Source organism: Desmodus rotundus, chromosome 5 (genome assembly GCF_022682495.2).
Source record: "Desmodus rotundus isolate HL8 chromosome 5, HLdesRot8A.1, whole genome shotgun sequence".
Taxonomy (NCBI): domain Eukaryota; kingdom Metazoa; phylum Chordata; class Mammalia; order Chiroptera; family Phyllostomidae; genus Desmodus; species Desmodus rotundus.
This window is the reverse complement of record NC_071391.1, coordinates 17,401,183-17,414,317: the sequence shown is the minus strand read 5'-3', so window position 1 is coordinate 17,414,317 and position 13,135 is coordinate 17,401,183. Positions and strand designations below refer to the sequence as shown.

At 39.5% G+C, this 13,135-nt stretch overlaps 1 non-coding gene across 1 annotated transcript; it reads right to left on the bottom strand.

Moving 5' to 3' along the window:
- Window positions 1-5,614: 5,614 nt before the first annotated feature.
- Window positions 5,615-5,804, bottom strand: LOC112303490 (U2 spliceosomal RNA). Its single transcript, XR_002974646.1, has one exon. It is a non-coding gene; the product is annotated as a U2 spliceosomal RNA (small nuclear RNA).
- Between the last annotated feature and the right edge of the window lie 7,331 nt (window positions 5,805-13,135).

Below are 13,135 nucleotides of genomic sequence, written 5' to 3'. Positions count from 1 at the left end.
GGAAATATCAGGGGGACACTTTGTAAAGTGTATGATAGTCTAACCACTATGCTATATACCTGAAACTAATACAAAATGAGATTAAATGTAAACTGTAATTGAAAAAAAATAAATTAATAAAAGAGAGAAACACTAATTGAGAGGCAAGACAGGTCTCTGTGGCTGACATGCATTGCATTCTTATTAGGTCATTCTGTGACACCCTGGATAAAGTCAGCCTCCACACCTCATGTTTAGCATTGTCAAAGGAATTATTAAGTTGTTTGAAACACTTTTTTGAGTTCAATAAGCACATTTTGTAGTATTTGCAAGAATTAGAAAACTAAAAAAGATGCCATTTGCTCAATGTCATTTGCAATAATCACCATTTCCAAACCAGAGAATGTTCAGGGACATTTCAAGTCTATCTGTCACCTCTACTATATCTCACTGAAACACGAGGAAAGATGGAAAGGATGTTGAACAGAAGTGAATGAAACCATAAACCGGAGCTGCTGAAGATAGAGTGTAGTGTTCAGACTGCTCTGCAGTAGCTTTCAGAGGGGGATACAATGGCTGCGAGCGAGGGTACACAGTGACCGCTTTCCAAGGTAGCCACAAAGCAGCAAATGGCCATTGAAATGTGATTCAACATGAAAAAAAAAAATCATTCCCAGCACCAGTTCAGAGTCCAAGGAAATAATGTACGATGGGAAACAAAGAGCTTATTCCTAATTGCATCCCTCTCAACAGGACTGTCCTAAAGTAGTAAAAAAGAAATCATGCAGGCATGTTTCCTTAAATGTGTACAAACACGTATGGAGTCAAATATGTACTCCCACACCAGGTGGATAGCCAATGTTAGGAATGTGTTGCATGTTTCTCAAATCTTTTCAGTGTATGGATGCATTCATATTTTATGCACATATGATGACATACAATGTAAATTGATATATAGCCTGATTTTTTATACAATCTGTCAACAGTCATCTTTTCACAGGTATACCCACAACTCTACCTCACCTTTCTCAAAGCTGCATTATATTTAATTGTTTGGATGGATTGATGGATTATTCAGTTACCCAATTCCTCATTGCTGCACATTCAAAGAGTGTCTAATAATTTGCACTTAAAACAGGTGCATTTGTCTTAATTTCTGTGATAAAAAGACTGCATATATTAAGTCTTGCTAGCATGGAGCTAGTGAGTTACACTGGGTTGAAGGCTAAGACTAGAAGCAGATTGCCTAGGTTCAAAGTCTGTCTCTGATGTCTCTAAGTGAGCTACTTAGCAAGTTGGAGACTCAAATTCTTCTTTTATAAACAGAGATAATAATATTTTCCACATAATCAGGCCTAAAGGGGGACAAAAGTATGTATTGATCAAAGTGTATAGTCAGAGCAAAAAAGTTCTATGCATGTTAACTTTTTTTAATTTTAATTTTTTATTGTTATTCAATTACAGTTGTGTGCCTTTTCTCCCCATCCCTCCACCCCACCCCAGCCAAACCCCCCTCCCTCCCTCACCTCAACCCTCCCCCACCTCAACCCTCCCCCTTGATTTTGTCCGTGCGTCCTTTATAGTAGTTCCTGTAATCCCCTCTCCTCACTGTCCCTTCCCCACTCCCCCCTGTCCAATGTTCATAGCAGCACAATTTACAATAGCCAAGTACTGGAAGCAACCTAAGCGCCCATCAGCAAACGAGTAGATACAAAAACTATGGTATATTTACACAATGGAATTCTATGCAGCAGAGAGAGAGAAGGAGCTTATACCCTTTGCAACAGCATGGATGGAACTGGAGAGCATTATGTTAAGTGAAATAAGCATGTTAACTTTTAAAGTTTTGTTTACAACTTGACGGATGGTTCTCAAGAAAAATTGCACATGTACAGACACTTTGGTCAATTTCTGACACTGACAGATTCTCGAACCTTTTCATCAAAAGAGTGAATATAATACCACAAATTCATTTGAATGTCTTTATTAATAAAGCTGTGAAAGAATTTCAATCTAAAATGGAATCAGAGAACATGAAATGGAGACTCTCATCCAGGCACCTTTAGAAGAATGAAACTTAAGAACCGAGAGACAGATTAACAGAATGCCTGATGTACAGAGACCAAGACCCAACTCCTAACCAATGAACATCCACCAAGAATCTCTCCCCAGTGAACGCACTGTCTGGACTCAGGCTGAACATCCCCCTCCTGGGAGCCCTGGCCGACACATGCAGCCCACTTGCCTGTAACTTGGGGCAGCATGCATTTCTAGAAGCACAATTTCTCTGCTATTGCCAAATAAACTCGACTTCTGGTCATTTCAGCTTGCCTTGGTTTACCTCTGTATTCAGGCTGGCGAAGGTCACCAGTTCTGCTTATCCATTGAGTATTTGTTTTGTAAGCTACTGATAATTAATAATCCAGTTTTCCTTTATTCTTGCCTCTATCATGTCAGTTTTAAAAACTGACAAATTATAGTCTACAGTTCAAATCTTTTCTACTGCTTGTTTTTGTGAATAATGTTATATTGGAAAACGGTCACATCCTTTCATTTACATATGGTCTACAACTTCTTTCATGCTACAATGGCGAGTCAGGTAGTCTCCATAGACACGGTATGGCCCACGGAGCCTAAAATGATTACTATTGAACTCTTTGCTGTCGCCCCTTTACAGTAATTCTTTCTATCCACGACTGCCTCTCTTTTTGAAAGGTACATTTAACTATGAATACAGGAATAGTACTTTGATCACTGCACGATTTTTACCTATGACAATCCTTGGCACGGAGTTGGTGTTTAATGAACATGTCAGTGCATCATTTTTGTTTTGCTGAGGACCATACAATGTAGGGAAATGTAAATGACTGAAAACGATCTGAGTGTTTAATCCTGAAAGAAGGCTTCTTCTCTTCTTATTTACTGGCAAAATTCTCCACATCCTCCAAGGTGAAATACATTATTTGAGAGTATTCTCTAAATATATACAGAAGTCCTGAAACCACCGCCACTATTGTACCCTGTATACACTATGATTTTGGGGGGGGGGGGGGTCGTGTATGGTATAATGATGTTTTGGTCAACAATGGGCCACATATATGACAGTGGTCTGAAAAGATTATAATGACGCTGAAAAATTTCCTATCATGTAGTGATACAGCCCGCAGGACATCATTGCACAGTGAATTCCTCATGTATTTGTGGTGGCGCTGGTATACATAAGCATACCCCACTGTCAATCATATAAAAGGATAGCACATACAATTACAGCAGTGGGCTATACCACTTAGGCTTGTGTAAATGCACACAGTGATGTTCACACAATGACAAAATCACCTAATGATGGATTTCTCATACTGTATCCTGTCACTAAGCATGACTGTAAAAATGTACATCTTCACTTTAAAGGAGGCACTTTGTGGCTTCTCTTTGGTGTGTCCAAGCCACCATCGGCACTCCTGTGCTTTAGGACCATTACTGAGTGAACTAAGCGTACCTGAGCACACACACTGTGATACCGTGGTGGGTGATCTGATAGCCAAGAAGGACTGCTCAGTGACTGCCGTGGGGGAAGCCGTGCACAGCGCGGATTCGCTGGACAAGGGGACAATTCATGTCCTGGATGGGGTGGAGCCGTATGATGTGAAATCTCATCACACTACGCAGAATGGCGTGCAATTTAAAATTTACGAACTGTTTCTTTCTTAAACTTTTCAGCTCCCATTTTCAGACTATGGTTGACGCTGAATAACAAACTGCAAAAATTAAGACCCCAGATAAAGGGGGGCTAGTGTATCCTTCTCAAACAAACCAACCGCCTCCTCCTTCATATATGACAAGCCTGGAAAACCTAACGTTACAGAAATATAACTCTCTATTATAATTAAGAGTTTATGAGTCTGTCCTCCTTCATAGGATGTGACCTTTTATAAATCAGAGACTCTATTTTGTATTTCTTTATAGATATCCCCAGCATCCAGAAAATAGTGGCCTTATATTAAATATTCATTAAATGAATGAAGAATATACTCATTGTTAGTCTTAGCCTGGGTCATTTAACTTTCCTCTGCATTAATTTAACCACCAAACATAATATTTTCTAATCAACTCTCAAGGTTAAGAGCGCCATCAGTACCCCCTGAAGTCATGTGTTTAATTGACCAGACTGCTATGGGATGACACTAACTCATTCCCTTTTCACGGCAGGCAACCTTTTGCTATACACCCTAGTGAGTGTTTCTCTGACAAGATCTAGAATTCCTTTTTAACAAGGTATGTGCTGCTAAAGAGAAGGGCAATGAACCCAGTAATTCTACCAGTCTCTAATTCTTTGCATTGTTTAGGGAAGCAAAGAAATGATGCGGTTAAGAAACTTGATCGTTGTACTTCTTCTGCTCATCTACTTAAATATTTAATTGAGACCTAGTATAGAACAAACTATGATCCTGAAATATATCTCCTCTCCTCAAAAATGTGTCCTTCCAGAGTGGAGGAGCCAATCTTGTAAAAAGATAACTTTTTCCCAAGTGATGTATTTGAAAGAGTGTGCCGTCCAGGGGAAAATCAACCAAACAAATAAAAAAAGATAGCCAGGCATTATTAGGTGAGCCCAAGGTCACAGAGCAAGCTAGTCTCTCTGGAAATAATCTCATCTGTGAAGTGAACCTCACATGAGACAGTTCTACCAACTTCAAAACTTCTGTTTGTCTACGGTTGAAAGTGGATCCATCAAACTGAAGATTGTGTGGCCCCGTCCAAAGACTTACTTTATTCTGTCTGACAGAACATGGGTGATTTCAATGTTAAAACAATCACCTCATAATTGTCCTACTGGGAATAAATTGGCAATGTATATTTGTAGGACTCGGCGTGTCATTATCTTTTGGGTATTTCTCATCCCCAGGTTATTCCTTTTTTAAAAAAAATTTACCAAGATATATCCTGTTTTTCAGCAATTCCCTAAATGATGTCCTCATTTGTTGAGTGGTGAGGACAAATCGCAGAGCACTCAGATTCCTCAGAGGCACCCTCACGAAGAAAAATGCCCTCAGCTGTGTCACAAGTGTACGCAGCTACCTAAAAAGCAAAGGTCCGCTAGCTGTCTGTTCACCAGGGCCAGTGGTTGGCTGGTGAAATGGACAGCACAGTCGCATGCATGGGATACAACCTGGACTCTATTTGGACTGTTCTGTTTCCCTGGTCTGGGAGAGATTTAGGGAAGTAAAGTCTTGTGTACCAGAGACATGATGCTTATAGTAGATCTTTTAGTGCTTAAACCTACAAAAACATATTGGGTTTAATGAATATTTAATGAATATTTGTAGAATATTGCAATTTTAATTTTATTTTATTTTTTAATTATTTTATTGTTGTTCAATTATAGTTGTCTGCACTTCTCTTAGACACAACAAACACTTGGATACTCAAAGAACATTAATTAGGCACTTCACTGAAGAAGCTATACAGATTGTTAAGGGGAAAAAAAACACGAGAAAGATGCTCAAGATTACTTGTCATTAAAGAAATACAAATTGAATTAAATACCCAACTTGATTTTGAGGTGTGGAGGATGCAGTATGGACCTAATTCGTAATAACCAGTAACGTCGGTGACACTTCTGTTTTCTTATCCCCTGAGGGGGTGCACCGTTCCCGGAAGTACTACAATAACAGGTCAATGCACAGAGTGGGTGTAGCAAGCTCTGATTGCACTTCTGAGCTCCAAAAATCATTTAATATAATGCCCTCAGATAGAGTATGTATCCGATACTAAACGAATAAGAATGGATACTACACTTGACCTTAGCCAAAAGGCCAAGAAGCGATGTGTCTATGACACCTTATTCTGGAAAATGACATGCAAACTTAAAGACAGAAATAACCTCAATGGTATTTTATTTTACGTATTTATATACCATCAGTCAGCTGCGCGAGAAATAAAAAGAGAACACAGTCCCGGACAAGCTCTCTGACCTCAGAGCACACACCATGTAAGAGCTCATCAAATCGGTGTTTGAATTCCAGTCCCATCATTTACTAGTATTTAACCATAGCTGAGATATTCCTCATCTGTAAAGTGGGGAATTGCAGGATTGAACGAGGCATTCTATACAACATGCTCGGTCCAGTACCTGGCACATGATAGTTACTCTAGCTGGTGTCATACTGTCATCCCTGTGGTTATAACATCACAGCATGAGCTAGATCAGCATCTCTCTCTGACATGGCTGGCACAAGTCCTGGGCTTCTACCTAAAGCATATGCAGGCAAATATCTGATTGGTGGGGGGATGGGGGGTAACACTCCATTATTTGATATCGTTACAGTATAGTCCTGGGAAAGGTAAAATTGATTCCAGTTCAAGGAATCTGTATGGTAAAGGAGCCTAGCTGCCTGAGAACATGCAGGGTGGGTAGAGAAGAGGAGAAGATAGAGTTTTGCTAGGTTGGCCTTATTCTACAGATTTCATTAGTTTGGTGCTTGTTGGATGAAGGGGTATCAAAAATAAAGAGGAAAATCAGAAAAGAGAAGTAAAGAGAAGTTGAGAGCAGTTGGCACAGCACCCTGACCACAGAGATTCTTCTTTACTTAGCTAAGATTAGGTCATTAAACTCTTCATCAAGGCCATATAATTTTATATCTCTGGATCCTCTTTTCAACAGAGGAGATGTTAATTTGCTGTCTTCCATTGCTAAAAGGTTACATTTAAAACACCCTTGAAAAATATATTTGTTTATACAAGTTTTAAAAGTCAGGTGTAATAAATTTCACAGCAGATGTTACATATATTTCGTGTATCATTGACCAGATGCGATCAAGCCTTTGCATGTGACTTTCCTTCTAACTAAAGTATCTTTCCTTTCCTGTCGCCACCAAAAGCAGACCTGCATTTCAAGTCCCCCCAAAATGCCATTTCCCATTGACATGCCCAGAAAAAAATAATCACCATTTTCTTTTTCATCCTAGTCTACGTAGTTGCAAAAATTGGTAGTATAATTTAAATATTTGTTTACAAATCTGATTGCCTGTTTGAACTTTAACTCCAGGAGCAAGCTTATAGTTGGTTCTCAAAAGAAGTCTTTGTTTCTCAGAAAATGATGTTATGTCATGTTCTCATGCAAAAAAACATGTTTTCCTATGTTATCCCATGTAAATCTCAATTATTATTTTCTTTAATTAGAGACTTTTTTCTCCAGGTGCAGTCTAGATCTCTTCTATTATTTCTTGAGCGTGTCCTTTGATTTAATCTTTCCGACTAAAGTGAAATTTAAAGTAGGATGATTTTTTTTACAATTTCCCTTATTAATAAAACAAAATATTATTCAGAAGGAAAGAGGGAGAAAAGATGGAGGGGCAGAAGGAGAGAGAGAGGGAAGGGGAGGGGAGGGGAGGGGAGGGGAGGGAGAGGAATTTCAGATAAGGAAAATAATATATAGAAATATTCCTTAATCCAACCACCAATGCACAAGCATCATTTATATTTTCGTGGCAATCTTTCCAGAAGCGCTCCTTCCCCTCCCCACACAGACACATACACAAAGCAGGCAACTTAGTGTGTGTTTACTGCCATCATTAGGGCTCATATACACAACGTCTAATGAAAGATTTCTTTGCAGTTTGGGTCTCTGAGATATGTCTGCTGATTTAACAAATTTCTGCTACCTATTAACTCCACAGGAGACTCCTCTGTTAGGAGTTGAGCTGGTTGCTCCTCAACTTAGTTCATCAGGAACCAAACTGTCAGCTAAATTCGGACTGCAGGAGCCTCACTGTGGTTAATTATGTAAAAGGTAGACAATGCACAGCAGGCGTTTCAGCTTTTAGGTGGAATGCGCAGCATTGAAGGCATTCTGCAAATATCTCCTTGTCTAATGATCTGAGTCACCATGAAGTGCCCAGGACAGGGCATTCACGGGAGGAAGGAAATGGACAACTCAGCAAGCACCCAGGGCGGGCGTTTGTGTGGTGTGCAAGCATGTACTCGGAGAACCCCACCGCAGACCCCTAAGGGAATGAGGGTCTGCACCCTGCCTTCACAGCAGAAGATTACGGCGGAGGGAAGGTAATCAATCTGTAAAGGCCTCCCCAACTTGAAGTGGTGGGACCCCAGCTTCACACCCTGGTCCCTCCAATTCTCTATTCCGTGCTCCGTAAACAACTGCTACACAGAGTTGCCATGAGAATGTGATACTCGGGCTCTCACAAAGACCTCCAATTAATAACTACCTAGATAAATGCAGATCTAAACATTAAAATAGACTGAATTATGCTAACAGCTAAATTTTTTTAATGATAAGATTAGAAGGAAAAAGAAAACTATGTTTATCTTATTTTTGTAACGGCTAGCATGTTAATGCCCATGCGAAATGCATTACATGAATTATCTCCCTTAATTCTCATAGGTTCCCAGAAAGTAGTCTTCACCTTCCCTCACCTTCACGTGTGAACTTGCGTGGACTTGAGCTCCTTTGTCCACTGGCTTTCGACTGGGCTCAGTCAGTGGGGGAAACTGGCCGGACATCAGGTAAAGAAAGGAGAGAAAGGTCAGGGCATTTATGTTCCTGGCTGCTTTCCTGCAGGGGTCATGTCTGGCTGAATTCCTCAGCAGAACGGCAGAACGTCTACTTAGGCAGTGCTTTCCACCCAGTTCCCTTTGACTACAGGTTCAGATAACCATTACACTCACTCACCCTCCAGGTCCCCAGGTAGAAAAAGAGTGTTGAGGTCACCAGCCCTTGTCAGTTCCCTGTGCCCTCCCCACTCTATATGCATAGCTGCTGATGATACATACTGGATTCTCAGCCTCCTTTGCAGATAAGGAACTGGTGCTCAGAGACAAGAGAGAATTTCTCCAAAGCCACAGAGGTGACCAGTGTGAGAACTCAGAGTGAAACCCAAGCTTATAGCAAATCACCGCCCACACCAGACTGCTGTCTCATGCTGATTCTCCGTCCAGTCTATAAAACCCAAATTTCAACCCCTATTTTCTTTCAAGTCCTTGATGGGCTGATGGCCCACAGAGCAATGAGAGAAATTCAACTCCCGAATCAGTGGGAGGCATTAGCAATATCTTCAGCCACCACAGGAGAAAGTATAGCTTTATGGACCCAGGTCTAGTTAGCATAGAAAAAGTGCTATAAAAGTCATCTACAAAATATACTCATGGTAATTCACCTCGAAAATGCACACATTTGTGCCACTAAGTATTTTCAAATATGAGAGAGAATATTTCAAGAAATTTCCATAATTTAACACTCCAATATGAAACTAATGCCCTCGTGGTTCATAAATGGATAAGATTATACACAATTAGATGGAAGTGACCAAAGTCAAAAGTAGCTCTATAAAATGGACGGTCTGTGGAAGGTCACTTCATCTGCTGCCCATTATCCACTCAGTAAAATGAGGTAGTAAGATAAGATTTGTCTCATCCTCTAACATGCAAGATTCGTTCCTGCCTGTGAAAAATAAAGTTTTTCATGGTCCTCTCATGCCAGCCTCTCCATCCTAATCCTCCATTGGCAATTCAATTTTATACTCTAGGTGAGTCAAGCTAATTGTAGCTTCTCAAATTCATTATTCTTGGTAACTCTGCACATTTCTCATGGTGCTTCAACTGTCTGGGACTCCCTCCCCCTCCATGCCACTTCATAAACTCCACTAACCTTAGAGACTCTGATGAAAACTGTTACTGCCATAACAGCACTATTAAATTGCACCAAACCTGGAGCCACCGTATCACACTGCACACTTTCGCTTTGCTGGATTTTGGGTGCATGCATATTCAACTGAGCTGGACAGCCTTTTTTTTCTTCCTTTTTGCATCCCCAGAACATAGTATATGGCTCGCATTGTTGACTCAATAAATATGTACGGAATAAATGTATGAATGAATGAATGTTCATAGCAGCATTATTTGCAATAGCCAAGTGTTGAAACAGGCTAAATATCCATCAGTAAATGAGTGGATCAAAAAACTGTGGTACATTTAAACAATGAAATACTACACTGCAGAAAGAAAGAAGGAACTCCTACCATTTGCGACAGCATGGATGGAACTGGAGAGCATTATGCTAAGTGAAATAAGACAGGTGGTGAAAGACAAATACCATATGATCTTACCTGTAAGTGGAACCTAATCAACAAAACAAATATGTGAGCAAAATAGAAACAGAGACATGGAAATAAAGAACAAACTGACAGTGACCAGAGGGGAGGGGAAAGGGGGACAATGGGTAAAAGAAAGGGAAGAGTCAAGGAACATGCATCAAGGACACATGGACAAAGACAACGGTGGGAGGGGAGGACAATGTGGGCGGGAAGAGTAGTGGAGGGAAAATGAGGACAACCATAACTGAACAACAATTAATAAAAGAAATAAATAAAGTTTGAAGCACAGAAGAGGAAGATTTCATCACTTAATTGAAATAGAAACTGAGTAACTTTGGATATTGAGTACTAAACTGAATCTATGAAACATTTAGAAGTAATATAGAATGAATTTCTAGGAAGCAAATGCTATAGGATCGTCCTAGGTTAGGAAGAGCATTGTGTTTAACCACTCCCCATCATCACCAAATTAATTTACTAGAAATGATATTTTGCAGCACAGTTTTTATTGTTCATGCTAACATCATGCCTAGCACAATAACAGGCCCTTAAACCTATACAATTAGGCTTTTCTTCTCTCTCCATTTTAGTAGGCTGACTAGTGGCCCCAAAGGTATCAGATCCTAATCCCTGGAAATTGTGTAAGTGTTTCGAAAAAGACTCTTTGCAGGTATGATTAAGTAAAGTGTTTTGAGATGAGATTATCCTGGATTATCTAAATAAATCCTGAATGCCATCACAAGTACCCTTATAAAAGAGGTGTAGAGACAGATTTGACACACAAACAGAAGAGGAATAAGCAAGTGATTTTGAAAGCAGAGATTAGGGTAACAAGTCCAGTAACGGCAGCAGCCACCAGAAGATGGAAGAGGTGAGGAACAGGCTGTCCCCTACAGAACAGGCTGTCCTCTACAGCCTCTGGAGACAGTGCAGCCCTGGCAACACGGTAATTTTAGTGCAGACAGACGGATTTTGAAATTCCAGCCTCCATAACTGTGTGAGAATAAACTGCTGTATTAAGCCACCAAGTTTGCGGTAATTTGTTACAGCAGCCATAGGTAACTAATACACTTATCAAGCTAAACCTTACCTTCAAAACTCATTCATAATTCTGTAGTAATTGTTATATATCAGACACTGTGCTGGATGTGGAAGATAAGGAAAAAAGAAGCTTGCTTGTCTCATCTTCCTATACCAGGTACACTTTTTATGTCTTCCTCTGTACTATCTCTGATTTTTACACTTAATTTATTTATGGTTCTTATCACTTTATAATATACTTTATTTATAAATTTATCATTCCTTGGAAAGACCAATTTTTACTCATTTTTCTTTCCCTAGGACATTGCACGGTGGGTGGTTGAGGGTATGTGTTCAGAATATTGTTGGTGAATTAAACTAAATTGAATCATAAAGTTTCCAAAAAGTCTTTTCAAAAGAATAATTTTGTGTATGTGTGTAGCTCCATATAAAACAAATTTAAAATCATACTTCTTTCTGGAAGAGGCAATGCTAATGATGTTATGGTAAACATTCAGACATTCAAAACTGAATACATTATAGAGCAAATTGATATTATTGATGAAAAAGAAGCAGGCCATTATCATCTTAAGATGAACTGAAACATATAATTGAATGACATGCTTTTAGTTGTTCACTGGGACCAGCTTCTCTGTGGAAGAAACATCCCAAAGGTTCAGGAAAAAACAGACTATAAATGTTTGGCATGAAGAATGTTCTAGAATTTTCAATTAGAAGACAACTAGGTAGAATGGCATGATTATCTATTTAATGGCTGGTCTACTGAGAATCTCATCCTGGACCAAAAGCAGGTAAGACGAGTGGTACTATAGTTTGAAAAGAATATAATGAAGTGGGGTTAAGAAAGAGTGACAATAATCATTTTTATTTGTGTTAAAAACTGTATTCAAAAGTCCAGAAAGTCAATTCCAGTGTGGTGAATCTGAGGTGCAAATATTTTTATTTTCCTAAACTTTAATTGTGGGCCAGTACAAGCTCTAGAAACTTAGTTCCTACACCCATGGCAACCACACCTGGATGGAATTCTTCGCTTGGTTCCTACCAAGATCTTTGTAAGATATACCTTGAAGTACACCTTCTGGGCGGTCACAGCCCCAGAATTTCTACTCCCTATGAACCTAGAAGTTGCAACCATACTGCAAATGGGGCTGGGAGACTCCACTTGAAGTCCCCTTATCAATAACATATTTTGCACAAATTACATGGTTCCTGGAATGCCATTCTGGAAACTTCATTGCACAGTAAGTGTGCTGTCTTCAACTTAGTTCACTTGTAGGGAATGAAAGGAGGCTGATGAAGGTTTATGGGGTTGCCTGACTCAGACATAGGGGACTCTTAACTTTTCCCCTCACTCCATGAAATTCCTAAAAGCAGTTTTCTTGCCCTTACTCCTCAAACGATGTTTTGTTTTTTAATCACTTTAGATCTTTTGGAGTAGTATAACATGAGACGTATCCCTTCTTCATAAGCTAAAGTAAACCACTGCAGAACTCTGTATCCCTCTCCCTGTTCTTGCTCTTCTTACACTAGCCATTACTTACCGATCTTTTTAATAAAAACTAATGAAATCTTTTAAGACATAATACCCAATATAAGTGACTAGTTAACTCTCTTTCTCTCTCTCATCCTAAATTGAGAAACCCATTTAAGCTTTTTATGGCTTTCCCAATTAAAACCTGATCTTTCTCACCCAATAAATTCCTCCTTCTTGTACATACCCATTTCAGAAAAAGGCACCATAAATTTGGAATTAAACAAACAAAGCTGTCTTCCACATGATGACTCAAAGACTGAGAAGAGCAAGATTCTGAGTCAGAGGAAGGATTTTAGCATTTTGTGGACAGATTTTTCTGTTTTGTTATTCAGCCTTGTGTAGGATTTAATTATCTGAATGATAATTGAGATTTGACTCTTTGTAAAACCCACGGATCCATCTACGCAAAGCAAAAATAAACAGACGTGTTAGAAAAGATCACAGCAATAGGAGGAAGAAAGCCCAGGCATGT